The 15287-nt window shown below is 33.2% G+C and overlaps 1 protein-coding gene across 2 annotated transcripts in view; it reads left to right on the forward strand.

The window, feature by feature from the left end:
- Positions 1-13289, forward strand: part of LOC103022477 (exocyst complex component 1 like) — a 30142-nt gene extending 16853 nt beyond the window's left edge. Inside the window, exons 3-5 of one of the 2 annotated variants that reach the window (XR_007429530.1) lie at positions 9310-9356; positions 10239-10327; positions 10948-13289. The gene's annotated coding sequence lies outside the window, so the exon portion shown is untranslated. The remainder of the gene's footprint in view (positions 1-9309; positions 9357-10238; positions 10328-10947) is intronic. The other variant, XR_007429531.1, reaches the window with a different exon arrangement.
- The last annotated feature ends 1998 nt before the right edge of the window (positions 13290-15287 follow it).

Here is a 15287-nt window from a genome sequence, read left to right on the forward strand (position 1 = left end):
AAGTATGCTGTTTAAACGTAAATTGCTGTTTTAATTTGTCAGCTATGTGCATGTATCAAGTAGAGGTCCCAATATTTCAGGGTATTTTTAATTTAATTTAATAAACAAAAATATATTTTAAAGCTAATTGAATGAAGTTGAATAGTACAAATAATTATAATTTTAAACAAAATATTAAACAAATAAACTATAAACATTGTATTACAGTGCATTTTATGAACTGTAACTTAACCAAACCTAGATTTTGTATAAAATAATAATAGTATAACAAAATTAAAACAGTAATAAAAATAAATAAATGTAACAAAAATTACAGTACCACAAAATTAAAGTGCAGCATATTTACTGCATGCATATGAATAAATGTCCAAAACACAATAACAAGTAAATACAGTAAAGAGCAAAACAAATTCAGAATAGACTGCTTTCAATAATATCACTATAATCATCATTATCATCATTATTGAATAATATTACCCCCAATATCAAAATATAAACTCCATCTGTGAGATCACTGATGGAACAGACAGGATGCTGGAATTGGAAAAGCGGTGTGATTTTTTTTATAAATTAAGGCTGTTTGCAGGTAATTCAGCGTGATGCTGGAATTAGAAAAGGATAAAAAGGAAACACTGGTGGAATAATAATAGATGTTGTATCTGTAGAGCATGCTAAAATATGCACTGAACCACAAAAACTCTAATTGTATAACATTAAAGTGATTTAGTAGTGTTGGTCAATTAGATTTCTACCACAAACAGTTCAGAAGAGACAGTTGCCCAGTAAGAGAATTGTATAGTAATTGTTAATATTGTAAGTTAATATAATAAACATTTTTAAGCCTAAAATTAATAAATGTAAGTTTGTAGTATAAATAAATGTAAGTAAGTAGTGATTACCTGGGTCTTGTCAGAAATGGCGTGTGAATGTCAGTAAAAGTGCTAAGATTTAAGATGTGGTTTTTGAGGTTGGTGAATCTTCACTTCACTGTCACGAAAAGGGGTTAGGCTTTTGACAGACATGACACCCTACCCACCAAATGTTCTTAAAGCAAGAAAGAAAAAAAAAGACAATCTTAGTTTAATCAGATCACTTTAAAATGTTTTTTTTTTGGCATAACCGTTAAATATGGCATGAATTATATATTATGTTCAAAATCCTCCAGAGATTAAATAAATTCCTATGCAGCCATTTAAGCATGCCTAGATAAATGAATTTTACACATTTTGGTAAGACAATACTTTTTATTGCAACTGTAAAGTAGTATTAGCTAATCTAAAAAATATATATGTGGCCATTTAAAGAACAGATCATACTAATGGATTAACAGTTCATAAAGAAATAAGTACATTTGTTAAAAGAAAAGGTTTTATATCAGTGGTTCCAAACGTTTTGCAACTCATGGCCCCTTAGTCCCCCTTTCCCCTTTTAATATATGTCTGTTGTATTAGTTATGTTTTAGCGAAACGTTACAGTTTTCAATAAAACTGATTTTCCTTGTATTTTGTCCCTCGTGTTTCAAATGTTTAAAAGTGATGCTGCAGCAACGTTACTCGAACATAAAAAAAGTTCTAAATACATTAAGAAAACTTATCAGATTGAACTGAACTGTAAATTTTAGATAATATTCTACTAAACATAAACTGTTAGCTGGAAGTTTCATTAGCGGGAGCGTGAGAAAAGAAAGCATGAGCATCTGAAAAAAAACCCACCACAGTCTAGTAGGTCAGAGCGCAACTCATCTCACCAGCCTGATTTTTGGTTACTGCTGCATTCTCTTTGTTGGTGGGCAACAAGATGAGGTTTTAACAACTTTACCTTGTCACACACTCACCAGAAAACGTTCCAACCAACATCAGAGAACATGATTGTATAAGAGCCTGACAGGATGTAGAGTAGTTCAGCCTGCAGACAAGGTAGATGCTTCATTAAACTGCCTAAAACGGACAATACAGCTCACTGCCACCTTCCAGAACACTGGATTAACTCACTTTACAAGTAAAGTGTTGCATTTTATAGTTTCTACGCTAAAATATCTCCAAACAAACAACTTTTTAGTCAAATCATTTTAAAGCTCTTCCATAGTCACAGGTGTTTAATAAAAGCAGCAGCTAGTCATGAATCAGAGTTGTATATTTATATGATTAAACACTTACCGCAGCCTCACACCTGCTCAGCTCTGCACAGGAAACACAAGTTTGCCCTTTACTTCTACAGAAAGATTTTCTGACCACATTCTGCTCCATATAAATTTCACAACACATTTGATCTGAACATCCTGTACTGCATCTCCACACCCTGAGGGTTCAACTGCTCGTGGTGAGTTACAATTAAATTATTATTTTTTAAATGCAGATTAATTATATATTAGTGGTATTTAGCGACGTTAACACAGCTTGGTTTACTGCTGCTAATTTCAGAAGGTAGGCTTATTTTTTATTTATGCTGATATATAAATTAAATTATATAGCAAATTACCTTATATGAATCATATGCTGTGATTAATCACATTTAATCATATTTTTTTAATATTCATGAAACTTTTAATAGTGGATATTTTATATATGAGTCAGTGTACGATTGTTACAGTGGGATTTATTTATATTTAAATATATTTCTTGAGTTTCAAAAAATGTTAACAAAGTCACATCCCCAATGCAGAATATAAAAAATGAAAACGAGATATACAGTGGATTTAAACAAGGGGGCACAGAGATTATCCCTATTAAATCCATATTTTAAAATAAATAAATGTAATCTATCTTCTGAACTTGTGAGTAGTAGTGATGATTATTTCTTTCCTGTTTATTGTTTATTGCATTTTTTTTTACTTTTACATGTTTCTGTCATGATCAATATCTTTTTTTAGTTTCCCCATTCCTTTTTTATTTATTTATTTATATAATTTTATCTGAGTTGGAATAATGATGATTGATTAATTCTTTAATCATAAACATGCTTTAATTAAATAATTCTTCTTTTGCCTTGTTAACACAAGCTAAAAACACGCAAAAAACCCTGAAAATGTCAACAGGCCCTTTAATAAGAGTAAATTATGACAAGATGTTTGGGAGAAATGTGTAGAATGATGAATGCGTTTTTGTCACATGTATTAACACATTAAAATCAACAGCAATATTATGTATAGATATATTGGATTTTTTTTAAAACTGATGCATGTGATTTCTGTATCTTAATAAATTAAAAAAAATTGAATTAATTAATTAATTGCATGTATCCTAATAAATCATAGCGTAAATATGTATATACATTATATATATCGCTATGTCATATTTATTTTATAAAAATCCAAAAAGCTATGTTATTAGCTATTTTAGAGCATTCAGTGAGTCTTCTGGGTTGCGTGTGTAAGAGTAAGAGAGTGTAAAGAAACATTTTCTGTTCTACACCTTTCAAAACCAATTCAGAAGGTCTTTTTACTCCAAGTGTAGGAATACACTTGATATATATATATTTTTAATAATTCTTCTTTTTTCACAGTTTCTCAGACAGGAAACAGCTCTGATTTCTGAAGATAAAAAGCCCTGAAGATTCTGAATACAGAAACGAAACAAAGCGATTTATCTTGTTACTACACTCACAGGTACTGAGTTTTTTATATATATGTGTGTGTGTGTGTGTTTTAATGCTGTAACATTAGACAGGATGTAAGAGTGGTTTCCTTGTTTCTCAGTGGCTTTTGTATAGTGATGCCACAAAAAATGCTAATACGTCACCAGGCTCTGTAAAAACAGTGAAATACAGCCGGACTTTGGAGCTAAAATTGATCAATTATTAATTTATGGTCTATAGACATTTTTTTATAAATCTATGGTGACTTGTGTGTAGGTTCATTAATTAATTACATATCGTCACTGTCCAATGAGAAACAAGTATCTCCATTTTTGATGATTTTTATTTTGCTACATGATTTAAACACATAAACTGCCCCCTACTGTCCCTGTCAAAATATCTTGCTGAATGAACAAATATAAAATTTCCAAAATTACCTGACATAACCTCATTTTACATTGACTTCCATTGAAAATAAGAAGGTTTTATCTCTCAGCTGTAAAGTTACTGTTTTGTAGATAAATTTTTTTCTTTGGACAGCGATGATATATTCTATTATGTCGTAGCTTAAATATATCTATTTATTTCATATTTGCTGCAGTCTGCATTGCCACAATGCATCGTTAGTTACATTATTGGAAAGGTATAGGGTACACAGGTGTACAAACATAAGCTATTAAGAAGAGGCACAAATTGGCCTCTCAGCAATATTTGCAGTTCATCCTGCAGCTGTTGGCTCTCGGCCAGGGCTTCTTACCACTTTTCAGCAGGATAAAATTACTTACATTTATTCACGTTTCTTTTTATAAATAATTTTTTTTGTCAATGTGTATATTTGCCTATTCCGTACTGTTTTAACTTTTTCCGATATGAAATGTACATTATGAACACTCATTTGTTGCTCACTATACTGATGACCTACTCACCAATCACCTCTCTCTTTATCTCTTTATCTTTATCAAAGTCCATCATCATGTATGGTCCTGGTTATCGTGATGATTCTGGTGCTGCTGGAATCACAGCCACATTCTTCATCGTTGTCAGTATGGTCGCGAGCTTGCTGCCCTTCCTGTGGTGCCTCCGCGCTCTGCATGTGAACCACAAGAGCGGAGGCCGAAAGCCGATCTTCGTCATCGTCCTCCTCAGCAACGTCCTTCTTCAGTGTTCCTTTAGTGCAGCTGCAATAAGATTCTATTTAAACTCTGGCTGTTTAGAGGCCTGTGAAAGGGTAAATAGGCTGTTTAATACGGCTCAGCTCTGTGGGATCTTCCTGCACCAGCTGGTGGCGCTAGAGAGCGTACTGTCTCTGAGGAACCCGCTCTACACCACAGACCTCTTCTCCATGCCGTGTTCAATCTCTCTCTCCGTCGCTCTCTACGTCTTTGCCTTTGCTTGCGTATTGTTTAGTGATTATGGACAGTTTGCGTTCTGTCTTCTCTCCGTCCTAATATTAATACTAACAGTCGTTTTCACCTTTAAAGCTCCGCCTTCTCCACCCTCTGATCCAGACACACACAATAAAACAACATACTGGATTCTGGCAGTTGCCACCATTACAATGGTGGTCGCCTATTTGCCATTTTTGATGACTATGTTTATCATGATATGCCGCTTTTATTTTGATTATTACCAGGGATTTGAAAAAATAGCAGGTGCACTTATAGTGACCTCTTCTATGAGGAGTCTGAGAGCGATCTCTGACGCATTCCTGTGTGTACTGGTCTTCAGGAAGGTTCTCCCGGTTCAGACTGCACAAACACAGGCCTGATTTATCTGCAGTCACTCATTAGACCTGTCATGATAATTGTGTTACTGACTTATCATACATCATTTATGCTTTATTCTATAAACTATGGACAATATTTCTCCCAAATTCCAAATATTGTCATTTAGAGCAGTATGTATTTGCAAAAAAAATAAGAAATGGCTGACATAACAAAAAAGATGCAGAGCTTTCAGATCTCAAATAATGCAAATGAAAAAAACAAATTCATATTCATAAAGTTTTAAAAGTTCAGAAATCAATATTTGGTGGAATAACTCTGGTTATTAATCACAGTTTTCATGCATCTTGGCATCATGTTCTCCTCCACCAGCAGTTCAGGTTGGTTTGATGGCTCTTGATGGCTATATATATATATATATATATATATATATATATATATATATATATATATATATATATATATATATATATATATATATATGTAGATATAGATATAGATATATATATACATAGTTCCCAGTCTCTTCCACTGTGTTATAATGTCACTGACAGTTGGCTGTGAAATATTCAGTAGTGAGCAGAGGTGGAAAAAATACTGAAAAATTGTAATTAAGAAAAATTACCTTTACTTTGCGAAAATTCCCATCTAAAAATCTACTTGAGTAAAAGTAAAAAAATCTAATTTCTATGATCCATTTGTATTTTCTTTACTGTTAAAAAGTTAAAATGTTTGGTCATATAGGTGACTATAGACCGTATTTTTTATAGTTTATTATTTTTAACTTGCCATTGCTATGCTTTAACTGTTATTTACATGTTTTGTTTAACATCAAAGCAGATTGTTTAATGTTCCCAATAAAAACTCAAGGAATTATCATGAAAAACATGAAAACATACCAAAACAAATGTTGGTTGGCTCATGCGCAGTGCCGTAAAGAAGCACATATCGATGGGTAGCATAACTCAACAGAACACCGGTTCCCCCGAGCCGCGCACACAGACCCCAGGCTACACAGCTTATTCACACAGCATCTCTCCCGCTAACCGTAATAATAAACACTGCATGGAGATGTTCAGCTGCGCTACCATGGAGAACAAAACTCAAATTTTTATCCAATGTTTTTTCCCCCAGCATTTTATTTGTTTTCCAATGTTGCGAAGTAAATTACTTGTGTCAGAACTTGAGTAAGTAAAATTACCTATTTTAAAAACTACTTTTAAAATTACAAATTACTCATAAAATCTACTCAATTACAGTAATGTGATTAAATGTAATTTGTTACTTTCCACCTCCGATAGTGAGTAGTGAAATTTCATGACTGGCGACCCATTCTGTCAATAATGTTTGTAGAAGCAGTTTGGAAGTGATGGGAACCTGAGTTAAAATGAAAATGGGATTTATTGCAATTATTTATAAGACTGTGTATTAAACAGTCATAATTATCATGACAGGCCTACTATCAATAAAAAAAACTCGATCTTAACCTCATTTCTGAGCATTTCTATTTTTCCGTTCATCATGCAGTTCACAAGACAATCTAAAGAACAGCTGCCAAATTCAAAAGGTGATAAAAGGTGAAAAAATAAAAGCCAGAAATGAAGATGCAAGATTTTTATGCAACAGCAACAAAATGCTTATTTTCCCTCATGCTTAAAATTGCATCAATAATGTAATAATTTGCACTGATTCCCCAGCACTGTTCCTAAACTTAACCTCTTCCTCTATTTCTGCTTATTTCTATACTCCTCTTCTGCTACAATTTTTTTTCTACAGCAGAGCCACAGAAGAACCCTTGTATATAATAGAGATACAGCTCTGGAAAAAATTAAGAGACCACTTCAGTTTCAGAATCAGTTTATCTGATTTTGCTATTTATAGGTTTATGTTTGAGTAAAATGAACATTGTTGTTTTATTCAGACAACATTTCTCCCAAATTCCAAATAAAACTATTGTAATTTAGAGCATTTGTTTGCAGAAAATGAGAAATGGCTGAAATACCAAAAAAAAAGATGCAGAGCTTTCAGACCTCAAAAAAAACTTCAAAGTTTATATTCATATATAAGTTTTAAGAGTTCAGAAATCAATATTTGGTTGAAAGACCCTGGTTTTAATCACAGTTTTCATGTTCTCCTCCACCAGTCTTACACACTGCTTTTGGATAACTTTATGCTGCTTTACTTCTGGCGCAAAAATTCAAGCAGTTCACGATGGCTTGTGATCATCCATCTTCCTCTTACTTATATTCCAGATGTGTTCAATTTGGTAAAATTAAAGAAACTCATTATTTTTAAATGGTCTCTTGTTTTTTTCCAGAGCTGTATATGAGTGCTTAGAAACTTAGAAGGTTTAAAGAATTGTTGTTTGATTAAAATTACTTACACCATTGCGATTCAACATGTGAGCCAAGGATCAATCTGTAGTGGTGCTTCAGGGGCGGGAGGTAACGACGTAAATAATTTGTTATTAATTGGTTGTATTTTTTAAATCTAAGAAGATAAGACATGATTCTTCCTGGCTAATGGAATTAAGCCTGTAATATTTTTATTGATACAGTTGCCAAATGATTATGCCAAATGTTACAGATTTTGTATTTTTCTCTAAAGTGTTTTATTGTTGCCTGCAAAGCTGTTGAAACTGTCATTAAATAAAAATATAAATAAATATGTCTCAGTCATTTATAATTTTTAATCTGGGGTTACTATGAAGACATCAAAATCAAATCAGGTTTATTGGCACATTATCACATTAACAGAAGGGTAAAATGTGAGTAAAATTATGTAGTAATGAGTTTGACCACAAGAGGGCAGCACCGTTATTTACTTTTTAAACAGAAAATAGAGATGCTGTAATACTGAGTAAAATACCACATATGCATTCTACTGGAGTATTATTTTTACTTCACTACTGTACTTAAGTACTTAAATACTGTATCTACTGGAGTATTATTTTTACTTCACCACTGTATTAAGTTCTAAAATGTTGTATCTACTGGAGTATTATTTTTACTTCACTACTGTACTTAAATACTGTATCTGTATCTACTGGAGTATTATTTTTACTTCACCACTGTAGTTAAGTACTAAAATGATGTATCTTTACTCTACTGGAGTATTAGTTTTATGCACGGCATTTGTGTGCTGCTAAGAGAGCGTAAAAAGTCCAAAAAAGAAGATAAAAACGGCAAACTAGAGCAGAGGGCCTCGGGGAGCGTCATGATGCACTGTGTTCAGTTAACGGAGCTCACAGTGAGTTTAAATGTGTTGCCCCTCATGGAAGGACTTTCAACTGGTATTTTTAATCAGTATAATGCTCACACAGCAAGGGTTTCCAAAAAAATGCAGTGTATATCTAGCACCCCATTGTAAACGGTAAAGTTCTCTGTAGTTCAAAAATAACTGCAGTTGTATGAAAAATAATCTGGTTCAATCTGGTTTACTCTGCACAGGAAACATGAGCCTGTGCACCCATTTCTACAGAAAGCTCTGACCACATTAGCAACGCCCCTTCCCATCTCTTTTTGACGTAAAATAAATCCGACAGCCCATACTTGCCCATACATTTAAATATATCTACCTGATGTTTGACCTCTGGCTTGAATTAGTTTTGAATAAAATACCTTTAAATGTGTGAGTCTGATTTGTTTAAATCTGAAAGTTTATAATCCAATTTTTTAAACTAATAAAAACGGAAAGTTGTAGCTTTCTAAATATAACAAACATACAGAATGCAGATTAAATAATTATCAGCTTTTAAACTCCATATCAGAGTTTATATATTTTATATATTTATATTTGTGTTCAAAAACATGGGTATTTTATAAATAAGCACTAATATAGTTAAACACTGCACTCTGACACAAAGTGAACTGTGTCCCAACATGTAACCACAGACTGCTTAATTCTGCAAAATAAACACGAGACAGGCATCTACTTGTACAGAAGGAACAGGATTTTGTGGTTCAGTTAAGAAATGTTCAGGAAACTAATAGAAGAATCATTTTTTCTGCAGGCAGTCCCGCGAGAACGTCCTGTACTTTATCTCCAGTACTGCTTATGGTGAGTTAGAGCTTTAATAAGTTAATTAGATTACTGTTTGTTTATGCTAATATATGAATTTAAGCTCTCACTCACACACACACACACACACACACATGCTGGCATATTGTTTTTTAAATCATAACTAATCACTGAATATTGTTGAAATATCTCACCATATGTCAGATTTATATGTCCAAATAATTAGCTATTATAGAGCATTTAGTGTGTATTTTGTGTAGTAAAGTAAAAAGGAAATGTTTTCATTCTATCTATTTATTGGCTAAAATAATATTTTTAATAGTTTTATTTTATATAACTAGATTCTCCAAACCACTGTTTAGGCAACACCTTTAAACTAATAAAATATGTGATAAATCTTTTTATATTGAATTACTCTTAAAATTGAGTTTTTTACTCCTAGTGTAAAAGTTCTATTTTCAGATTTCATCAGTTATGTTGATGTACTATTATAATTTGAATGTTTCCTATGATTGATTTAAATGCGTATAAAATAATTTGATTGAGATGGGGTAGTTTGGAAGTTGGATTTCTGAACTCCCTCATACAGCAATATACTGATCTTACATTACCATGATCAAAATAAAGATTAAAACAAATAAAACAAAAAGAAATCATTTTATTTACAGTAAGAAAAAAAAGAATACATAATAATGTTTGAAATAGATTTTAAAGCAATGCTTTAGTAGATTTATGGTTATTTCTTTTTTTTCTGTTTATGATTTGTTGCATTTATTTTACATTTACATGTTTCTATTATGATTAATATATTTTTTTCTGCATTTAATGTTTTTATAATACTTACTCTACATCCTGTCCGGCTCTTTTTATTTTATTATTTAATCATAAACATACTTTATTTGAACAATTTTTCTTTTTCAGAGTCTATTGGACAGAATAGCCCTGATTTCTGAAAATTACTGAAACTAAACAAAGCGACTCATCTTCTGCTTCAGTTGCTACACTCACAGGTACTGAGTTTATATATTTTATAAATGGGAACTTAATTGTCTCTTAATGGACATTTTGCATACTCTCTGCTTTCATAATCCAATTTCTTTATTAAGGGTAAACCCCTTAGCCAATGACTGTTGACCTGTTAACCAATGAAATGTAGCCAAAACCCTGTCTCTAGATAATATTTAAACAGAGGTAAACCTTTATTTGTGTGTTTGAGGAGCTGAAGTATACATGCACTGAGTGCACATAATGCACATGGCGCTCCTGCATGAATAAGGAAGAATTGGCCAGCTAACTGTTGACTGTTGTCAGTGTTTTAATGAGTCAGTGGCGCACCTATGTTTCCCACCGCCAAGATATAAACACGCCAGACATTTACCTGAACACACCTTACTTCCAGACCACCACACTCATCAGGGTTAATATATTCATAAACTTCGAAGTTATTTTATAGGCATGGGCTCAAGACATGAAAATAGACTGTTGACGGGGTGTAAGATAGCAAAGAGCATCGTGATGCGCCTTTTAATTAGTGATTTGCCTATTCAATACTGTTTTACCTTTTTCCGATATAAGATGCACACCTACTCACCTCTCTCTTTATCTTTTTTTTTCTTTATCTTTATCAAAGTCTATCACCATGTCTGGTCCTGATTATCATGATGATTCTAATGGTGCTGGAATCACAGCCACAGTCTTCATCGCTGTCAGTATGGTCGGGAGCTTGCCTTTCCTGTGCTGCCTCCGCGCTCTGTATAGGAACCTCAAGAGCGGAGGCCGAAAGCCGATCTTCGTCATCGTCCTCATCATCAACATTCTTCTACAGTTTTCCTCTTGTGCAGCTGGGATGCAGCTCAATTTAAACTATGGCTGTTTAGAGGACTGTGTTAGAGCATACAGAGTGTTTAATATGGCTCAGCTCTGTGGGATCTTCCTGCACCAGCTGGTGGCGCTAGAGAGCGTACTGTCTCTGAGGAACCCGCTCTACACCACAGACCTCTTCTCCATGCCGTGTTCAATCACTCTCTCCGTCGCTCTCTACGTCTTTGCCTTTGCCTGCGTATTCTTGAATGATTTTGGACAGTTTGCATTCTGTCTTCTCTCCGTCCTAATATTAATACTAACAGTCGTTTTCACCTTTACAGCTCCGCCTTCTCCACCCTCTGATCCAGACACACACAATAAAACAACATACTGGATTCTGGCAGTTGCCACCGTTACAATGGTTGTCGCCTATTTGCCCTTTTTGATGACTGTGCTTATCAGGATATGCAAGATTTATTCAGGTGTTTTCCAGGTTTCTGAAAAAATAGCAGGTGCACTTAAAGTGACCTCTTCTATGAGGAGTCTGAGAGCGATCTCTGACGCATTCCTGTGTGTACTGGTCTTCAGGAAGGTTCTCCCGGTTCAGACTGCACAAACACAGGGCCTGATTTATCTGCAAATACTCCCAAATTCCAACTAAAAATATTGTCATTTAGAGCATTTATATGCAATCTGTAGTGGTGCTTCAGGGGCGCGAGGTACCGTCGTAAATAATTTGTCATTAATTGGTTATATATTTTTTTTTTTTTTCAAGCCTGCAATATTTGTATTGATACTGTTACCAAATAATTTTATGTTACAGATTTTGTATTTTTCTATAAAAAGTGTTTTATTGTTGCCTGCAAAGCTGTTGAGTCTAATAAATATATAAATAAATTTCTCAGTCGTTTATCATTTTTATTGTGGGGTTATCAAAATCAAATCAGGTTTATTTGCACATTATCACATTAAAATAGGGGTAAAATGTGAGTAAAATTATGTAGTAATGAGTTTGTTGTAGTAATGAGTTATGTAGTATGTAGTAATGAGCAACGTTATTTATTTTTTTTAAACAGAAAATAGGGACGCTGTAATACTGAGTAAAATACCACATATGCATTCTACTGGAGTATTATTTTTACTTCACTACTGTATTAAGTTCTAAAATGTTGTATCTACTGGAGTATTATTTTTACTTCACTACTTTACTTAAATGCTAAAATCCTGTATCTGTGTCTACTGGAGTATTATTTTTACTTCACTACTGTACTTAAGTACTAAAATACTGTATCTACTGGAGTATTATTTTTACTTCACCACTGTATTAAGTTCTAAAATGTTGTATCTACTGGAGTATTATTTTTACTTCACTACTTTACTTAAGGACTAAAATGCTGTATCTGTATCTACTGGAGTATTATTTTTACTTCACTACTGTACTTAAGTACTAAAATGATGTATCTTTACTCTACTGGAGTATTAGTTTTATGCATGGCATTTGTGTGCTGCTAAGAGAGCGTAAAAAGTCCAAAAAAGAAGATAAAAACGGCAAACTAGAGCAGAGGGCCTCGGGGGGCGTCATGATGCACTGTGTTCAGTTAACGGAGCTCACTGTACTTAAGTATTAAAATACTGTATCTACTGGAGTATTATTTTTACTTCACCACTGTATTAAGTTCTAAAATGTTGTATCTACTGGAGTATTATTTTTACTGCACTACTGTACTTAAGTACTAAAATGCTGTATCTGTATCTACTGGAGTATTATTTTTACTTCACTACTGTACTTAAGAAATCCACCTGTGCACAAGAAACAAGGCTGACGGTCAGTACTGGATGCTGGTGATCTTCAGGCACTCAGGCAGCACTGCATTATGAACAGGTTGTTCTGATTCTGTACTGGAAATCACTTCCTGTGCACATGCAGTAAACACTTGCAAGTTTAACTTATATTTTCTTTTTCATTTTATTTAAATTTATCTTGAGATATTTGTTTAAGTTTAAATTTTAGCCCAGATGAAGCTCTTTAAGCACCAACGTTTTTTTTCAATAAGTTACCTTTTTACTGTAAACCTTTGCTTTAAATACAGAACTTCATGATGACCAGATTGTTAGTTAATACTTTACAAGTCAACATTGCTAATATGTTTGATTGCTAATATGTTTGATTGCTAATATGTTTGATGGTGAAAAGAGATAAAAAAAGGAGGCAAGCTGTAAAACTGCAGTGTTTAATGTGAATCAGTCTATAGTGATGGTGCACCAGGCACTGCTGTGCAGTCCCTGTCCTGTATTACTGATTAATTATACATGATCAGCATAACACCAGAAGACAGAAGCTGTGATTGAAATATGATTTTATTGTTTTTGTTTAATGATGATACATTCAGTAGCTTTTCAGGCAGCATCACCACAATAAAAAAAAATCTGAAATATAATATTGATTACAGTTGAAAGTTGGTTTTACATAATTTTTACACAAACTTTTTTACATTACATCAAAATGACCATAGTACACCTAAAAAAATAAAGATGCTTTAAATAATTTTCTCAGCGATGCCAATAAGAACACTTTATTTTTAGGAATGAATATTAGACAAGCTTATTGTAATATGATCCAATGTATAGAAAAAAAGAGCATAACGCAGAGCAGAATGATAAAACCAAGCGGAAAAAGAAGTAGAGAGTGCAGTATGAGTTTATGGAAAAATATGGGGAAGGTTAATGTAAATCAATTAATTCACACCAGAATCAGTGCAGTGTACAAAATCTGTCTGTGAATATATTATAAAATTGTTGTGGAACTTACAATCCCACTTCTGAAAAGGTTGGAGCTGTGTGAAATGTGAATAAATATAAAAATAAAATCATAGTTAAATGGACCACATTATATATATATATATATATATATATATATATATATATATATATATATATATATATATATATATATATATATATAGATGTTTTAAAATAAGACAGATTGGGAAAAAAGCATTCATTTTAACATTTGAACTTGATAAACAGCAGCATATCTAAAAAAAAACATTTTGACAGGTTTAGTAAAATTAGTGGAAATCAATGAAGTCCTCTTTTATTTCTTTACATTTAACAGCCACCACAGATACCATAGCAACACCTTAGCAACCACCATGAATACCATAGCAACTACTTAGCAACACCATAGCAAAAATGGACCACATTTTTCTTTCATAGTAGATGTATAAAATGAGACAGATTAAATAAAATATAAAAAAAAACATTAATTTTAACATTTAGGGCTTGATAACAGCAGCATATCTTTAAATCAATGAAGTCCTCTTTTATTTCTTTACATTTAACTTTCACAAACACACTGATGCTCGTAAGCGGGCGTGTTGAGGTTTATAGCTCCTTTTAGGAACTAAAGTGAGCCATCTGTTTGTTTGAACAGCCAGGATCACTCTCTATAGATTGTATCTACAGATAACAGCTTTTAAGATCGTTTACAGTCTTGCAGGTTTATAGTTTTACCTCTGTCTCTCTCACACAAGCTTTGTTAGAGTGGGCCTGTCTTCCTTTAATTATATTTGCCAATGTCATCTCCAACCATTAAGGCTTTCAGAGGGTCATTTAGTCTTAATCCCTGTTCGGAAAGATGGATTCAGATGGAGACCTGGCAACCCGCGTGAGCTTGGTGTCTGGTGAGGAGTGGGTCGGGCAGAAAGCTCTATCCGTTGTTTGGAAACTGGACTCCTGTAACCATTTTACACACTTGCTCGCATTTATTAGTGTAATTGCAGTATACTGTAAGCCTGGATAAGTTGAATTTACTTAAAAAATGTGAGGAAAGCGGTTGCCTTAAAAAAGTTAAGTAATGGGTAATGAAAACTTAAGTTAGCATTAACTTTTAACATCTTAGAACATCAAGTTATTACAACTAAAGGGGAAGTTGATTTAACGTTTTTATTTTTGTTATACTGTAAGACCGGATAAGTTGAGTTTACTTAACTTTTTTAAGGCAACTAAAGAGGACGTTGATTTATTTGTAAGGTAGCCCAGGGGGAATCACTACACACTGAAGGTGAGTGTTAGTCAGAAACTGTTGGACACACCCAGTATGAAAATTGATTGTGACAGAAGCCAATAGAAAAGAAGCTGCTAATGACAACAGACTAAACTCAGTTA

The sequence above is a fragment of the Astyanax mexicanus genome, chromosome 25, assembly GCF_023375975.1.
Source record: "Astyanax mexicanus isolate ESR-SI-001 chromosome 25, AstMex3_surface, whole genome shotgun sequence".
Classification (NCBI taxonomy): Eukaryota; Metazoa; Chordata; class Actinopteri; order Characiformes; family Acestrorhamphidae; genus Astyanax; species Astyanax mexicanus.